This window comes from Euprymna scolopes, chromosome 14 (genome assembly GCF_053919585.1).
Source record: "Euprymna scolopes isolate OS-2025 chromosome 14, ASM5391958v1, whole genome shotgun sequence".
NCBI classification, from domain to species: domain Eukaryota; kingdom Metazoa; phylum Mollusca; class Cephalopoda; order Sepiida; family Sepiolidae; genus Euprymna; species Euprymna scolopes.
In genome coordinates, this window is record NC_136495.1 from 117,258,954 (window position 1) to 117,279,694 (window position 20,741).

At 32.9% G+C, this 20,741-nt stretch overlaps 1 long non-coding RNA gene across 1 annotated transcript in view; it reads left to right on the forward strand.

Annotated features, from left to right (window-relative positions):
• The window catches only part of LOC145293240 (uncharacterized), a 1,271,116-nt gene that overhangs the window by 853,194 nt on the left and 397,181 nt on the right, over positions 1 to 20,741 (forward strand). The window lies entirely within an intron of this gene.

Here is a 20,741-nt window from a genome sequence, read left to right on the forward strand (position 1 = left end):
CAATGTCCTTGTTATGGCGAGCTGTCCCCCCCAATATCTTGAAAAATAAAAATTAAAAAAGCGTTCCCGCAGTAAATAAAATACTGTCCTCGCAGTCAAAGTTGACTTCATTAAGTCATTAAAACGTGCACCTGCCAATTCTAAATAGTTAAATAAATTCGAACGTGTTTCCGTTAGTATTTCGTGGTTAACGTTGCACTTTTTTTTTCACACTTTAATTTCCAACTTCGCCTCAAGAGTTCGGGTTCGATCCTCGTACTTACCTACCAAAACTTTTTTTTTAATTTTATCCCCCCCCCCTTCCCGGAGTTTTAATTTACCCAAAACCACACACACCTCCAAACACCCGGGCAATGCTGGGTACAGCCCCCCGATAGTCTATAGATATAAAAGCGAAAATGTGTGTATGTATGTATGTGTGTTTGTTTGTTTTTATGTATGTATGCGTGTTTATATGTCCCGCAAAAACTTTCCATACGGGTCACGGATTTTCACCAGATCGGTATCATTTTGAACTTCCAACCTTTGTCCGATAAATATCGAAAAATTTGCCAAAAATGTTAATTCCTTCACCCTGAAATCAGTAATTTTCTACAGGGGGGCGGTCAGCAAAAACCGTCCTCTCATGACGAGTTTGCTTCTACGCATGCGTCATACGATGTCGTAACCTGATTTACTTTAAATATTTGAAAAAGCAACAGAATTTCGTGGGCGTTGTCTTAGCTCAGTTGCTTAGAGCGCGGCCTCATTATCTAAACATTTTTGGTTCAAATCGTGGTGTGAGATGTCTTCTTTTTTTTTAACGATTTTTTTAAATTTTGATATTGAAGCAGGGTTATTTAAGCCATTTTTCATGTGTTTTTCAGATTTTTTAACGTTCGTTTTTCTGGTTTTTTTTACTTCGCTTATTCTTAGGTTTTCATTAACACCCCACCCATGACAACCACACACACCCCCAAAACACTCGGGCAACGCCGGGTACCCCCCGCTAGTATATATATAAAAGGCATAATGAAGTTGATACACCGGTTCCAGCTGGTTCATCAAAGTTAAGCAATGCTGAACCTGGTCAGTACTAAACGGGTGACCATTTGGGACTTTCAGGTGCTGTATGTGCTCTCTGCTTATCTCGGCATTGTTTCCAGTCGTCCTGGCCTTCTCCTTGCCACCGGACTCAAACAGTGCCGATTCAGGAGAGGTGTGGTTGGTAATGGAGTAACCCTTGCCTCACAATTACACATGCTTCTGCCTCTGAGACTAAATCGAAGCATGGGGAATATAAAAGGCACTTTTCAAATTTTTCATCTAAGTATCTTATGTGCCCAGGAGTGTCCGTAGATATGTTTGTATCAGACTACTTCCTACTGGCAGGACCTGTGGATATTCCACATCGGCAGCAGAAATAATTGTTGTTCTTGTTTCAATAATAATTGCAAGAAATAGAAGGTCATAAAAATTAAGCGACAGTCACTCGGAAGAAAAAAGATGTAAGCATGGCACAAAATAACACACACGCTATTGTATTAATATATAGATTATATTGTAACCAATATAAAGTAGTGGTTTCAAAAATAAAATATAAAAAAAATAGATGGCTTGAGTGCCATCAGCTATAATCGAAACCGAAACTTATGAAGCATTCTTGGTAAAATTATTTATTACAAGAAATGGAAGGTCATAACAAGTAATCGAAAGTAACTCGGAAGAAAAAAGATGTAAGCATGACACACAATAACATACACGCTATCGTATTAATATATAGATAAGTAATCGAAAATCCTTAATCGAAAAAGAACATGAAAGAAGTAATAGTCCAATTTTGACAAGTTAAAATTTTTATACAACCTAACATCACAAGTACATTTAAGTTTTATCACCACACAAACAGAAGGGCGTGGTGTATAAAAGCAACAGTAGGTTCTTTGATGAGACAGTAGCATGTTTGAAATGAATGTTTCTGTCTAGAGCACAATTGAGCACTATGATACTTGACATTTGCATTTTAAACTGAAATTTAAGTCATTATAGAAAAGTTATTTAATAAAATCAGCAGTAGATTCTCTACAGTGCAATGTAGATTACAACGTATTGTGGAATAATGACTACGGAAAGGCATGTGAGTCTTGTCCCTATGTAGCGTGGTAGGTTCCCATCTAGAGTCGGCAATTGATTTGATTGATGAATGGGCGATTTCACCGATTTTGATGATGGTAAAAATATTGGGAATACAGAACATTTTGTTGATTCTCATTTAATCCTGGGAATTATTGAGTCTCCTTACTAGTATTAATATATATATATATATATACATATACATACATATATATATATATATATATATATATATATATATATATATATATATCGATACCTCTGTTTAGTCTCGAATGACAAAGGATACCCCCATAAAGGCAACTGCACGTGTAATTGTGAAGCAAGTGTTGCGCAATCCTTACCCACACCTCTCCTGAATCGTCACTGTTTGAGTCCAGTGGCAAGAAAGTCCAGGACGACTGAAAACAATGCCGAGATAAGCAAAGAGCACATACAGCACCTGTAAGTCCCAAATGGTCACCCATATAATACTGACCAGGTTCAATGCTGCTTAACTTTGGTGATCCAATGGGGAGCGGTGTGTCAGTTATGCTGCATATATTTTTCCCAATTCTGATACAATTACCGACCTCGGTTCTTTTTAAATCTCTAAATATTTAGTTATAGAGTTGATTTCTGCGGATTACTGTAGAAACGCATGTTAAATGTGCAGATATTTTCAAAGCGTACAAATACACTTGTGGAGCTGGTTTATAGATTTTAGATCCACTGGTAGTTTAAAATAAAGTAATATCAAATAAAAAAGACTAAGGAATTGTTTTTTGGCATCGGAAAATAGTCAAATTTTTCTGATACCGATTCCGATACCCTAAAACTTTTCTATTTTCCTGATTCCCGATTCCGATTCCAATAATCGTCCTAACACTATATATATATATTTAAAAGAGTGTAGCCATCAACAATTATGGGTTTTTTAAAGGTTTTCATCATATTTTTATTTTAAAATATTTTTATAACGCGTTTCGAGCTTAGGGTGTGCTCTCTTCAGATATTTTCGTAAAAAGTTTTTCTTTAAAATGGGAGTTTGTAGAATTACCTCCGCTGATATTAAATATGTTTTTCAGAGTGATGCGATGCGTGTGTTCAGTGTTCAGACATTCTGTCTCCAACTGTAAGTGTTCACAGTGTCCGGTCAAAGTTAGTTTCAAAGAGTGTTTTTTAGTCCATATGGTGAAGGTTTTTATGGTCTTTTTAGGGTTCTTTTTAAAGACTTTCTTTCCCCATGTATAGCATACACTCACACACAATCACATACGCATACATATACATTCATGTACATGTACATGTACACATGCACACGCACACGTACGCAGGCACACACACATACACACAGGTACATACATAGAAATATATGTAGGAGCATACATATATACACATATCCACCTACACACTCACACACGTACTCGCATACATCCACCGCTAACAATTATTTTTATTTTTTTATTTTTTTATTTTATATATATATATATATATATACTTTTTTTTTTCAACCAAAACACGCATGTATATATGCGCTTAATCATTCAGACATACGTACATGCACCCACACACACACAAGTAAGATGGAGAATAGGTAGAAGATATATATACACACACATACACGCACATACACACATATATGTACACATACATTCACAAACATCCACATACTATGTAGGCACACACACATACACACACACACAGACATATGCAGGGGCTCACACATACGCGTATATCCATATCCACACGAACACATTTACCCACTCATACATGTGCATACATATGTATATATATATACATACACACACATACATACGGATGTGTATACACTCATCCACCCATCTATATATATATGGGCACATGCACTCACAATCACACACACACATACATATTCATACATTCCACCTTATGTATATATTGGTTGAAGTTTCCTTTCCAATCCAAGCACATATGCATACATGGATTCGGTCACCCAAACATAAGTGCACGTATACATACAAACAAGATGTAGCATAGATAACAGATGATATATAATTATACACACACGCATATACAATCATATGTGCACACCCACGCACACACACATATATACACACGCACACACGCGCGCACATACACATACATACGTTTAATTTCTAGTTGTTTGTTTAGTTAAGAGAAATGGTACTGTACTGGGTATGGGCGCGCGCACCCGCGAAAGTGTGCGTGTGCCTTATTGTGCTTTTTTGTTGTTTCGTGTGTGAGGGTGCACACCTACCCAAGCATGCATGCGTGTAAGTGTATTTTGTGTTTTGCCTATTTATGTGTATAATTATGGAGAGATGTTTAAGGCGGGGTTAAACTTTGCTATGAAATTTTTTTCTTGTGTTAGCAAGTAGAAGTAGTTGTCAGTTTGGAAGATGGGCATTATCTCGAATCTGCCTCCACTGCATGTGTGTATATGTTGTGATACATGTAGGTGTCTATTTTCCGCGATTTTGATGTTGGATCGGTGTAGGGCTACTCTATTACTAAGGTTTTTTGTAGCGCCTATGTAGGATTTATCGCATGCTGGACATTTTATTACATAGATCACGTTTTTTGAGGTGCAATCTAGGTTTTTTTAAATTTTGAATGTTTGTATGGGGTTCGTAAATGTGTATTTGTTTCCCTCTAATATTATGTTGCAGACTCCACATCGTTGTTTGTTGCATTTTGTGACTTCTTTTGTTGCGTCTTGATTGAGTTTGGATGAGGTAAGAATGCGTTTTAGGTTTTTGGGTTGGCGTTTGCTTTTTATTATTTTTGTTGTTTTAACGAAATTATTTAGTTTGCTGTTTTGGTTAAGTAGGACGAGGTTTTTCGTTATCTCTGTGAAAAGCTCTGGGTTGTTTGTGTTGTGTGTGGAGACGTATGTTAGGATTTGTTCTTTGTTTCGTTCTTTAGGGGTTCTCAAATCTTCTACTGGTATATTTGTCGCAAGTTGGATCCCTTTGTCTATAAGTTGTGATGGGTATTTTCTTTTTCTTAAATTTATTCGTAGTTCCTTGAGTCGGATTTTTCGAAGGTTATTGTCCGTGATTATGGTGCAGATTCTACGTGCTAGGGTGTAGGGAATTGATTTTATGCAGCTTTTAGGGTGGTGACTTTTAAAGTGTAGGTATTGTTGGGTGTCTGTAGGTTTGCGGTAAATGTCTGTGATAATGTTATTGTCTTTAATCTTTATCAGTATGTCTAGGAAAGGTAATTCTGTAGAGCTTTGTTCTATGGTGAATTTAATTTTTGGGTGTAGGTTCTGGAGTATGGTGTGTAAGTCTGTGATGTCCCCCCATGTGGGTTTCCATAGAATGAAGCAGTCATCTAAGTACCTTTTCCATGATTCTACAAACAGTATTTTAGTGCTGTGGCCAAATTTTTGTTCTATTTTTTTATATAAGGTTTCTTCTAGGTAGGCTAATGTAAGGGTTGCGTAAGTCGGTGCCATTTTCGTTCCCATTGCTGTACCTAGTGTTTGGATGTAGTTGGTATTGTTGAATTCGAAGGAATTATTATTTAGAATTATGTCTATACTATCGATAATGAATTGCTTTGTGAATCTGGGATGTAGTGTTTGTGCGTGTTTGTTGATCCAAAATAGTATTGCTTCTTTTCCTAATTCATGGGGTATATTACTATATAAACTGCTAACGTTAAATGTAACTAATAGTGTCCCGTTTTCTACTGTATGTGGTAAGGTAGTTAGAAAATGGATGTCGTCCCTTATGTAGCTCTTAACTTGATCTGTGAAAGGTTGTAATAAGATGTCTATTAAGTTGCTAAGTCTGCTTGTCGGACAGGCTGGTCCTGCTACAATAGGTCTAAATGTAAGGTCACTAGGGTTTGGAGCGCTAATATATTCTGAGTTTTGTGTATCGATGGCAAGTTTTATTGTGCCAGATTTGTGTATTTTAGGCAGTCCGTAGAAGTTGTTGGTCTTTGTAATGAAATTTGTGAGGAAGTCCTTTTCTTTCTTTTTTAATATTTTGTTGTGTGTTGTACAAAGTTTTGTGATTTTTGAGATGGTGGTGTTATCTATGTTGGTACTAATGGGTTTATAGTAGTGTTTGTCATCCAGTAATTCTGTAATTTTTGTTTCATAATACGTTTTGTCCATGATTACTACGGCACTGCCTTTGTCTGCTTCTTTTATTATTATGTCATTATTATTACGGATCTTTTCGAGTGCTTGTTTTTGCTTATGTGTGAGGTTGCTTGTGGTTTTGTGTTTTTTTTTGGAGGTTAAGGTTCCAGAGATTTTCGAAGTAGCTGTTTAGTTCTTTTGTGTTGTTCTGTTTATTAGGGAAATATGTTGATTTGTTTTTTACTAAAGAATCATCTTTGTCCCCTTTGTTATCTAGTGTTTCTATTAGTCTAAATTTCCGTTCGAATTCTTTAAGGTCCTTTTTTAGTTCTGCTATATTGCTTTTAGGGGTGGGGCAGAATTTGAGGCCCAGCTTCAGTATTTCCATTTCGTTCTTTGATAAGGAGTATGTGGATAAATTGATGATTTTGGGTCTAATTTTTTCTAACCTGGAATTGTTGTTCCCTGGGGGCTTCCTAAAAAATGCTGGGAGTTGTTTGTTTCCTTGTTCCGAGGAGTGGTGTGTTTTAGGGTGATGTGATGTCTCCTCGTAAAATGAGTGTTGTGTACAATATTGTGAGGGTTCAGTGATAAATGGTTGAATGGGTTGTCGTTATATGTTGTTTGTGTTGGATAGTTGTGTTTCAGTTGGAATTGGTGTTGCTGTTGAGGATACATCCATTGTTGTATAGGGTTGTGTTGTCGGGGTTTGTTGTAGGGAAGGTCTGTTTGTTGGGATTGGTGTTGCATGGGATATTCTGATTGTTCCCGTTGATGGGGGAGGTGCCTTAGGGGTTTGTTTCTTTGTGTGGGATATGAGGGGTGAGAGTTGTAGGTAGTGTTTTGAATTATGTGATGTCTCAGGTAGTTGTGTTGCATTGTGGGGATGTTTTGGTAGGGGTTGTTTAGTAAAGGTATTTTTTCGTTGTTTGTGTTAGCGATGTAGTGTCTGTGGGAATGGACTTTTGATTGTGTTTGCTGAATTGGGTGGTAATAGTTAGGTTTGTATTGCTTAGGATTGTATATAAGTGGGTATTTTTGTGGAGATGTATTGTGTGGTATGTTGTCTGGTGTGTTTGTTAAGGGTGCGGGTTCTTGTGTAATTTTGAGGTGTTATTAGTGTGCGTTTTGGCTGGGCCAGTTGTTGGGAATTTGTGTATGACGTGGATATATTGTGGTTGCTTCTTTGTGTGTAGTTGTATCTGTTGTGTGGATGTGTTTGTGTATGGTGTATGTTTCGTTTCTTACCTTTGTTATGTGATCTCTGTGTTTGCGGATATCGTGTAAGAGTGTTCTGTTCCTGGTTGTCCTTGTATGTGTTTGTCGATTGTTTGCTTTTTTCTTTTTCCGGCAGGTTTTTTAGCCAGGTTATTTTCCGTCCAATGATTTCCCTGGATTTTTCCTCCTCTTTTTTGCATTCAGAATCCCAGAGTTCCAAGAGGGGTTGGTGTGTTTCCTTGGGGCAGAGTTCCTTGATTTTTTTAAATACTTTATTGTCAATTTCTGTGTACTTCTCCGTAGAGTGTACTTTTTTGTCTTCCCGTATGTCGATTTCGGCCTGAAGTTTTGAAATACTTAGGGCTTTTTTAATTTTCACTTGTTCCTCTGAATCTTGTGGTGTAATTTTTTCCCGGAATTTATATGGAATGAATTGGTCCTCCATCGTTAGAAATGTCTTGTATGTTGCTGCGGTGTCGCTGCATTTTACTGCATGGTAAAAAGCCATTTTTCTTTGTTTAAGGAGGATGTTCCAGTTTTGGAGATTCCGTTTCTTGGTTTTTAGTAATTCATTCTGTATGTATGGTCTTCTAAAGTATTCCAGGTATTCTTGTTGTGCTTTGAGTTGGTTAATGATTTCCTCAAATTGGATCGCTTTCTTATCCTGTTGGTTGGAAATGAGCTGGATTATTCTGTCCATTTTCTCATTTAGTTGCTGCAATCCGTCCTCGAGATGTTTGTGTTCTATGGAGAGGTTTGTCTGTGAATCCATCAGGTCCTCCAGAGATTTTTTTCTTGTTGCTGGCATTCTGTCGTTGTAGTTATTTATATTTAAAGTGATGGTTGTGTAGTTCCAACGAGAGAAAAAATGTATATTTAAAAGAGTGTAGCCATCAACAATTATGGGTTTTTTTTTAAGGTTTTCATCATATTTTTATTTTAAAATATTTTTATAACGCGTTTCGAGCTTAGGGTGTGCTCTCTTCAGATATTTTCGTAAAAAGTTTTTCTTTAAAATGGGAGTTTGTAGAATTACCTCCGCTGATATTAAATATGTTTTTCAGAGTGATGCGATGCGTGTGTTTAGTGTTCAGACATTCTGTCTCCAACTGTAAGTGTTCACAGTGTCCGGTCAAAGTTAGTTTCAAAGAGTGTTTTTTAGTCCATATGGTGAAGGTTTTTATGGTCTTTTTAGGGTTCTTTTTAAAGACTTTCTTTCCCCATGTATAGCATACACTCACACACAATCACATACGCATACATATACATTCATGTACATGTACACATGCACACGCACACGTACGCAGGCACACACACATACACACACGTACGTACATAGAAATATATGTAGGAGCATACATATATACATATATACACATACCCACCTACACACTCACACACGTACTCGCATACATCCACCGCTAACAATTATTTTCATTTTTTTTTATTTTTTTATTTTATATATATATATATATATATATATATATATATACTTTTTTTTTTCAACCAAAACACGCATGTATATATGCGCTTAATCATTCAGACATACGTACACGCACCCACACACACACACACACAAGTAAGATGGAGAATAGGTAGAAGATATATATACACACACATACACGCACATACACACATATATGTACACACATATATGTATGTGCACATACACTCACAAACATCCACATACTATGTAGGCACACACACATACACACACACATGCACACACACAGACATGTGCAGGGGCTCACACATACGCGTATATCCATATCCACACGAACACATTTACCCACTCATACATGTGCATACATATGTATATATATATACATACACACACATACATACGGATGTGTATACACTCATCCACCCATCTATATATATATGGGCACATGCACTCACAATCACACACACACATACATATTCATACATTCCACCTTATGTATATATTGGTTGAAGTTTCCTTTCCAATCCAAGCACATATGCATACATGGATTCGGTCACCCAAACATAAGTGCACGTATACATACAAACAAGATGTAGCATAGATAACAGATGATATATAATTATACACACACGCATATACAATCATATGTGCACACCCACGCACACACACATATATACACACGCACACACGCGCGCACATACACATACATATATATATATATATATATATATATATATATATATATATATATATATATGGCGATTAAGCTACACTGAATATTCCGCGTTTCATCCACTCTAGGACTCTTTAGGCTTATGCACATAAGCCTGAAGAGTCCTAGAATGGATGAAACGCGGAATATTCAGTGTAGCTTAATCGCCATATATATTTTATAACTTACTAACTAGCTCTACCTACGTATTGAGCACTTTTCAAGTAAATACTTAACTTTTACGCATAAATTAATACTTTTGTATATTAATTTTATGTGAGTAAATTAAGTAGTTATATATATATATATAACATGTGTGTGTAGGAACACACCGAGTTATGCGTTCATCAAAGTTTCGTCTTTAGTTTGAGACTTCCTCTTGAAGAAATAAAGACGAAACGTTGATGAACACATAACTAGGTTTGTTCCTTTCTATTTCTCTTTTTCGTCGGAATATTATTTCCATTATTCTCATCACATGTGTGTGTGTGTGTGTGTGTGTGTGTGTGTGTGCGCGTGTGTGTGTGTGTGTGAAAGAAGTAAATAAATACATTGACATGAATAAAGAAGACCGTTTTCAGAGAGCCTTATGGACCTTTGCAAGATATTGATTATCTCCCCTCGCTGATGAATTTTGCATATTTTTAGTCATGCGAGAACACTGTCTTAACAAATATGTCATATTTTATGATTTTTCGAATTAAATCAAAGTAGAATAGCGGTAATGGTTGTGACCCTACAGGTCATGATAATGTCTAGTATATTACAAATACTATAAAAAAAATGTAGAGATAATAAGGATCAACCGAGTAGTAGTAGTAGTAGTAGTAGTAGTAGTAGTATACAGGGAGCAGATAAACAATGTATTCTTTGACAGAAGAAAGTACATTGATAATGGAAATGCGAGTCTGAAATTGTAGCAACGGTAACATTGCTTCAAGCTGCACTCTCTAAGATGCAGGACAGAAATTGTTAAGTCTGAAAACAAAGAGGAACTGATATGCATTCATTGTTGTCAGATTCTGCTGCTCGCGGAAAGAAACGATAAAATTGTACATGACAGACGGGTCTCTTTCGTCACGCTGTATTTGTAATCAGATATGCCGATCAAAGTCTGGTTTAACAAGACATATTGACACAACACTTGTTAATTACAATTCTTATAAGACCATAGTCATGGTGCTGCTTAAATTACCGACACGAGACACGATCTACAAGGAGACCTGAATATCATAGCTTTTTTTTTTTACTTGTGGCAAGTATTGGACATGTTGGTTGCGTCTTTCAAACCATCTTCTGTTTAAGAGATAGGCGTGGTCCAAGTTACACATATTTACGCGCGTGTTAACATGTGGACAATCGGAACCCAACACGCTGTAGACTCCGTCACAAAGGAGACAAAGAATAGGAAAGAACTTCAACTCGCTGTTTCAGGTTTTAGCAAAAGAACATTATTTCTCATTCTCCGGCTACTCATGACTTCTGATCTCGGCTATGACGTTACCCACGTGTCTCTAACGTGATCGTAATCGCTAGTCTGTGCACACGTTCTTCTTTTCATAATTTTTTTCTTTTTCATTGCTGTGACGTCACTTCCCACACGGCTCCGTCATTTGCATACTGCTGCTATATGCGCGTCCGTACTCTGTTACATAAATATCAGGCAATCCCTAATTACGTCTTCATAATGGGATACAATCTTGATATAGAGGATATAATCTTACCACATCTTTAACATAATGTGGTGTACTCTTTGATCCCCACAGTTTATCTGTAGTCTACTTTGTCGACAGAATGACTGGTGATGTAGCAGTCGCTGTTTCCATTTCAATCTCCATTCTGAGTGCTATCCAACCTTTATCTCATTTTATTGTGTCTCTGTAGTCACAGTAGTGATGTGGCAGCCTATCTACAAAGTGACGTAAATACTAAAGGTTGTTTTGTTGCATAAGGGTGTTATTATTAGACGAAGGTACCACTTGTGTGCGTATGTTACGTGAGTTCTTATTAAGTGTTCTTGTTTGTATTAGAAAGTCTTAGAGTGATAGACAGTCTTAGGAGAGATTAGAGTCTTAGGAGTGTTCATGTTGTAAGAGATGGAGACATTAACAAGTATATATAAAGAGAGAGACAGTTGTACATTTTTATAAACACAAAGTTCATATTAATACAATTTCACTTTACCTTTGTTTTTGGTGATGATTTTCACAAAGTTCTTATAACATAAATGGACAATACCTTTTCTGTTGAATAACAACACGAAGACGCAGATACAAAAGGATGAAGATGTTCTTTTTATTATACCATATGACCGGTCAATGGCTTTGCATCCAGGAATTCAAGTCTTACATGATTTCTTCTTCTAACCTCGCTTCCGAGGTTCCATGTCAGCTCTCTCTCTCTCTCTCTCTCTCTCTCTCTCTCTCTCTCTCTCTCTCTCTCTCTTCTCCCCGACTCTGATCTGACTCCCGTCTGACTTTCCCTAACTTCGAACTTTTTCCTATATTGAGAAATCACATGTATGTCTGGTCAACGTGACTATAATTCACGTTTTATCAACATGCGCGATTTGCACGTTTTTGAAACAATTTCTGATGACCAGGAAATTTCCCATTTTCCTTGTTGTTTTACAAAGGAATTTAACCTACTTATCTAATTCTGTAACCCATATTTTATTATGCATTCTTTCTAAGAATGGGAATAGTTTCCAGCCAAATTTGTATTTATTAAATATTTTAATAGAATCAACAATTTACTGGACATTCCATTTAAAACCTATTTTTCTTTAAAACTTATCTACAGGGTTCGATTCCCGTTTTATCTGATATCATTTTCATTTAACTAATTCTCTTTATTTTTACTTGCATGAAAAGGGGACAGCCCTTTTCATGTAACAGTTTGCTTGTTACAAGCTTTGGATATATCTTTCAAACTATTTTTTCTGAGCATCTGTTTCAGAGATAAGTCTTGTTCAAATATCAGGCAATCTCTAATTTTGTCCTCACAGGATTTACTGAAGAACATAATCGTGATACATATGTAACATAGTATGACGTCAATAGTCTACTTTGTTGACGGAACCAGCTGTTCAGTGGTGATGTGGCAGCCCGCATATTCGTCGTCTTATGTAGCCTGGAATCTGCAATAATGTATAATATGAAGAAAAAACTTTCTTTGAATGATAAATAAATTTAAATGAAGACGAACAAACTGACAAACAAAGATTAACCAAGCAAATTCAATTCAAACAAATAATTTTAATAGAAACAAATAAACAATAATGTGCAGAAATATTTTTATGAATCAACATTAGAAAAAAAATCTCAATGCCTCCGTCCAGTCTCAAGAGACAATGGATACCCCCTGTAAGGGTAGCTGCATGTGAAATTGTGAAGCAAATGTTGCGCAATTTCCGACCACACCACTCCTGAATCGGCACTGCTTGAGTCGCAAGGAAAAGTGCTTGACAACAGGAAACAATGTCGAGATAAGCGGAGAGCACATACAGCACCTGGAAATCCAAAATGGTCACCCATTTTTGTACTGACGAGGCTTAACGTTGCTTAACTTCAGTGATCTATGTAAAAACATAAGATATTAACTGATATATACTCGAGAGTCAAAACAATGAAACGAATATTCTCTTGTCATGGCCCTACCCATCACAAGGGTTAACATGAAAAAGAAGTTTAGTATCTGGCAAAACATTCAACGTTATGTGCATAGCTCCGAGGCACAGAACGAAGAAAAGAAATTTTTAAAGTTTAATTGTATGACACAAAATTTGTTATATCATTTGCGTATTATAGAAAACATCTGTTAATACCTTGAAAATAGCGGTTTATTACAACGAATTCTCTCTTTGCATGTGCTCAGCTGAAGTACACATACGTAAAGAAATAATTTAAAAGGCAATCATACTATGCGTTTTACTCTTGTTAAAACTAAGAGAAGATAGTAAAAACAAAAAAATCGATAATATCATCGCAATGTCACAATCGAGGCTAAACGTTTACGAAGTTTATCGAAAACTAACTAAAATATATAATCGATAACTCAATTCAATCAAAAATATATAATGGATAACTCAATTCAATCAACAATATATAATGGATAACTCAATTCAATCAAAAATATATAATGGATAACTAAATTCAATCAAAAATATATAATGGATAACTCAATTCAATCAAAAATATATAATGGATAACTCCATTCAATCAAAAATATATAATCGATAACTCAATTCAATCAAAAAGATATAATGGATAACTCAATTCAATCAAAAAGATATAATGGATAACTCCATTCAATCAAAAATATATAATCGATAACTCAATTCAATCAAAAAGATATAATGGATAACTCAATTCAATCAAAAAGATATAATGGATAACTCAATTCAATCAAAAAGATATAATGGATAACTCAATTCAATCAAAAAGATATAATGGATAACTCAATTCAATCAAAAATATATAATCGATAACTCAATTCAATCAAAAATATATAATGGATAACTCAATTCAATCAAAAATATATAATGGATAACTCAATTCAATCAAAAAGATATAATGGATAACTCAATTCAATCAAAAATATATAATCGATAACTCAATTCAATCAAAAATATATAATGGATAACTCAATTCAATCAAAAATATATAATGGATAACTCAATTCAATCAAAAATATATAATCGATAACTCAATTCAATCAAAAATATATAATGGATAACTCCATTCAATCAAAAAGATATAATGGATAACTCAATTCAATCAAAAAGATATAATGGATAACTCAATTCAATCAAAAAGATATAATGGATAACTCAATTCAATCAAAAATATATAATGGATAACTCAATTCAATCAAAAATATATAATGGATAACTCAATTCAATCAAAAAGATATAATGGATAACTCAATTCAATCAAAAATATATAATGGATAACTCAATTCAATCAAAAAGATATAATCGATAACTCAATTCAATCAAAAATATATAATCGATAACTCAATTCAATCAACAATATATAATGGATAACTCAATTCAATCAAAAATATATAATGGATAACTAAATTCAATCAAAAATATATAATGGATAACTCAATTCAATCAAAAATATATAATGGATAACTCCATTCAATCAAAAATATATAATCGATAACTCAATTCAATCAAAAATATATAATGGATAACTCAATTCAATCAAAAAGATATAATGGATAACTCCATTCAATCAAAAATATATAATCGATAACTCAATTCAATCAAAAAGATATAATGGATAACTCAATTCAATCAAAAAGATATAATGGATAACTCAATTCAATCAAAAAGATATAATGGATAACTCAATTCAATCAAAAAGATATAATGGATAACTCAATTCAATCAAAAAGATATAATGGATAACTCAATTCAATCAAAAAGATATAATGGATAACTCAATTCAATCAAAAATATATAATGGATAACTCAATTCAATCAAAAAGATATAATGGATAACTCAATTCAATCAAAAATATATAATCGATAACTCAATTCAATCAAAAATATATAATGGATAACTCAATTCAATCAAAAATATATAATGGATAACTCAATTCAATCAAAAATATATAATCGATAACTCAATTCAATCAAAAATATATAATGGATAACTCAATTCAATCAAAAAGATATAATGGATAACTCAATTCAATCAAAAAGATATAATGGATAACTCAATTCAATCAAAAAGATATAATGGATAACTCAATTCAATCAAAAATATATAATCGATAACTCAATTCAATCAAAAATATATAATGGATAACTCAATTCAATCAAAAATATATAATGGATAACTCAGTTCAATCAAAAATATATAATCGATAACTCAATTCAATCAAAAATATATAATGGATAACTCAATTCAATCAAAAATATATAATGGATAACTCAATTCAATCAAAAATATATAATCGATAACTCAATTCAATCAAAAATATATAATCGATAACTCAATTCAATCAAAAATATATAATCGATAACTCAATTCAATCAAAAATATATAATGGATAACTCAATTCAATCAAAAATATATAATCGATAACTCAATTCAATCAAAAATATATAATGGATAACTCAATTCAATCAAAAAGATATAATGGATAACTCAATTCAATCAAAAAGATATAATGGATAACTCAATTCAATCAAAAAGATATAATGGATAACTCAATTCAATCAAAAAGATATAATGGATAACTCAATTCAATCAAAAAGATATAATGGATAACTCAATTCAATCAAAAAGATATAATGGATAACTCAATTCAATCAAAAATATATAATCGATAACTCAATTCAATCAAAAATATATAATCGATAATTCAATTCAATCAAAAAGATATAATGGATAACTCAATTCAATCAAAAAGATATAATGGATAACTCAATTCAATCAAAAAGATATAATGGATAACTCAATTCAATCAAAAAGATATAATGGATAACTCAATTCAATCAAAAAGATATAATGGATAACTCAATTCAATCAAAAAGATATAATGGATAACTCAATTCAATCAAAAATATATAATGGATAACTCAATTCAATCAAAAAGATATAATGGATAACTCAATTCAATCAAAAAGATATAATGGATAACTCAATTCAATCAAAAAGATATAATCGATAACTCAATTCAATCAAAAATATATAATCGATAACTCAATTCAATCAAAAATATATAATCGATAACTCAATTCAATCAAAAATATATAATGGATAACTCAATTCAATCAAAAATATATAATGGATAACTCAATTCAATCAAAAATTGTATTTATCATTACAACAGGCTTAGTAAAAATCGCACGTAAAAATTATTTAACTATGAAATACTTTTTAGCTTTTTATCGTAGATGTACGTGCCTTTTTAGGCATTATGAAAATATGTAGTTAAAAAAAATAATAATTTACCATAATACAAAAAACTCATTTTAAGATTTATTTGAAAAATATTTTTTTATTTACTTGCCTCCCCACGAGGACAGAGTATGACACAAGGTCGGTTTTTAATGTGAGGGAAAACCAGCTCCCCAAAAGGGGCACTCTGGTTAAGTAACATTAAGTAACAAAAGAAATGTATCATTCATGAAGGATTTCTTCTCCATTAATCGAGACTAAAAAGTGTAGCGCAGCATCAGATCAGATACTACACTTTGATCTTGACCCGAAAATTAATAATTTAGAAATAGGATGGCATTTTTGTTTAAGTGTTGTTATGAGATAAATATTAAAATTTGAATGATATTTTTAAAAGTTTATTTAATTATCATTACAATTTAAGAAACCCAAAACGATATGTTTTGTTTTTTTCTTTAAAAGAAATATTTACTTTTTAAAAGAAAATAAATATTTTTTTTAAGTAAAAGAAGCACATACCGCCAGTGGCATTGCTAGAGAGGGAAGGGGGCGGTCAGCTCCGGGTGACAGCAAAATGTCACCTCAACAAAAATTTTCAGCCAGGCTAAGGTAAGAAAATAGTCTGACAATAGGATTTATTTATCATATATTATGTAAAGTATTTAATATTTTCTAAAATATTAGAAAATCTTACATTTTTTTTAAAAATTCGTAACTGCAGAATATTTTCTTTTACTGTGTAAAATAATTGGAAAAAGGATTAAGTGGTTATATATATATATATATATATATATATATATATATATATATATATATATAATGTCATATCTAAGAGGGGCTGTCCGGGTGACAGACCGCCCCGGGTGACGTTTACTCTAGCTACGCCACTGCATATCGCTATAGATTTCTTAAATTTCAAATTTTAATCTATATAATTATAAAACTCAAATGACCTTGTAATAGGTGTTGTAACCCAACATCCGGTTTACGACTTCCGGTTGCTCATGCGTACATAAACATAAACCCATAACAGCGTAAACAAATAAACACAAATCGCTGGACCGGTTTCGTTCGAACAAACGGGCGTCCTTAGAAAAGCGAATATTTTAAATTTATTGAATAAAAAAACTTCAAGACATGGGAAGCAAACGCAAAACGTGATTACAAATAATACGTATAATCATCGACCTGTTTCATATATGCGATATATATTATACTAAATAATCAACGCAACAATAAAACATTGTTTTACTGTGTATGTTTTCAGCGTCCCAATTTTTTTTCGCGTTTAAATTATCCAAATAAACAATTGTCTCTGCTTTTTATTTTACATCGTTCATTTCCGTATTACGTTTAATTTATTTTAACGCAATTTTCTTACAAATAAATCTACTTTAACCCATTGACAACCATAAGAGCATTTTACAACAGCGATTTACCCACCGCCTTACTTTTTTGTAAAATTTATTCTCCATTTTTTAATACACCTTTCTTAAAAAAACATTCATACATTTTCTTCTACACTACCAGCATAAATGAATAACCCCGAAAATGTTTTTTTTTAAATTGAGTTACAAATAAATAATCAACGCGACAATAAAACGTATTGTGTTACTGTGTACGTTTTCAGCGTCCCAATTGTTTTTTTTTTTCGCGTTTAAATTAAGATACATCAAAATTTGAATTTAACTTTAAGTATTATGGTATCTGTTCAGTGCACATTTACCTATAAGTCTGGCAAACCACTTATAATTTAGTAGCTGTAAGTTTGTTTTTCTTTTTCAAAAATAAACACTTATAAACAGAACGACTCATAGAAATCAATATATTCTTTTTTCATTTTAATATACTTTCATATAAATGTTTCTGTTATGTCACAAAAAACTATTTTCTTTACATCACAAGTATCACGCTCATACATTAATTCCATAGCTAATATAACATACTGACCCAACGGGTCACGGGTAGTCCAGTAATAAATAAACAAAATAAATTCCTCTTACTTTACTGAATTTTACCGGCAAGAAATTCTCTTTTAATTGCACTTGTTCAGATGGAAAATAATTCCTTGTCTTTAGGAAAATAGAATATAATCAAGTTTGGACCATTTTTTTTTTTTTTTTTGTAATTCCCTCTGCAGTGCGATACAATGCAACGTTTTCCGGTCTTGTCTTTCACTTTTATTCTGCGACATATTGAGGTCACGTGACTTTAGTGCAAATGTCTTAACTAACTTACGATGGTTTCCTTTACCGCCCTTTCTTCAACCTGTTTAGGTAAACAGAACTTAGAGAGTCCGTTAAAGGAGACCAATTATATTTCCTTTTTGCTTTGATTTGAACCGACGGTCCCGAAATTGTTCTGATGTTTTTAAGAAATATACTTTCTTACTTTCTTAAAAATCAACCACTCCTACCGACCTTTATATATATATATATATATATATATATATATATATATATATATATATATGGCGATTAAGCTACACTGAATATTCCGGGTTCCATCCACTCTAGGACTCTTCAGGCTTATGCGCATAAGCCTGAAGAGTCCTAGAGTGGATGGAACGCGGTATATTCAGTGTAGCTTAATCGCCATATATATTTTATAACTTACTAACTAGCTCTACCTACGTATTGAGCACTTTTGAAGTAAATACTTAAAGTTTACGCATAAATTTATACTTTTGTATATTAATTTTATGTGAGTAAATTAAGTAGTTATATATATATATATATATATATATATAAATTTAGTCTTTTATGTGAATTGATATTCATATTAAAAACCCTTTTATTTATTTAAAAAAGAAAATACAACTTTGTTATACATGAGTCGTGAAATTGCATTAACTAGTTAAACATCTAATTTGCATATTCTTTTAAACATTCATTTTAATTCATTCCCGATTAGTTTTTTTTTTTTCAGTTTTCTTATGGGATGCTCATCTTTAGTCAACTATTACATGTAATTATATGCATGCAGATATTCTATATGATTTATACTTTATATATTTGTGTAAAAAGGTTATGGTAAGCATAAACCTCTTTTATATATATTTATGTATTCGTATATGTATTTGTTTTAAAAAAATTGGCTACCAAACTCCTCTGTCAGGTTTTGGTCTACAGACACGAAACTAAATATATAGGGTATTCGAACCCATGCGAAATATTAGGGAAAATCGGTGAAAAGTGTGACAACTTGAAAATAGAATTTGCCAGGTGAAGGTCGAACGACGGCGTTATGAATATGGATGCATAACATAATAGCTATTGGGTAATATTTTAATTTTACTCTTGAAGCAAACGCGTCTTCATAGGTCAGGCATTAATGTCAAAGGTAAAAGTGAATTGTCAGCTAAACGTTTTGGTTTCGATTCTCAGTGGTGGAGCAAGAGTATTTCTTTTTTTACTTTTTAAATCGTTACTATATATTAGGTTCAATATAGTCTCCATTATTATATATATATATATATATATATATATATATATATATATATATATATATATATATATATATATATATATATAAAATAAAAAGATTTCAGAAATTCCCCTCTGGACCAAAGTACCGTAGGCTTGCAACAACAGATGTCAAATACAAATTCAATACGTTTAAGCTATTAGCCACTATGTTACGTAACTTTCTACCACAATTTTAGACACATTAAGTCGTTGTGATAAAATGCTACATTGCATCCTAGTAGCAACACCATCACAATCGCAACATCGTTAGAGGAAGGCATTCCTATTTTTCCCTCTAAACACTAAGTTCTCACACCAACATGATCAAACACCGGAAGGAAGTCTACACTTTTCACTTATTTTAGGCTTACATCGCCATTGACTCCCACAAATACAGACATAGAATCAGACGTCCCGAATTATAATTCAAAAAATAATAAAGTCTTCCAGGGGAAAATCTGCTTCCTGTGACTAGTTGACCTTTAATTCTATTATTCCTGCATTTATTCTTTATAAACGAACACTTCAAAACAATACATTATGGCTTCGATTTAATTTAAAACTTTTACTGGTTTTATTTCTGTCGTTATACTGCCAACTTTTCCCCGTTGTTTATTTCTGCTTTAGCGTCGATTAGCTGAATAAACGTCGTTGGTTTCATTTTTTTTCTTTCCATTGGCAATTTTTTTCTTTTCTTTTTCTGTTTTGGCGTCGATTACGTTTATGAACTTTACAGGTATATTTCTTTTTTTATTATTGGAAACTGTTTTCTTCTGTTTTTCTTCTA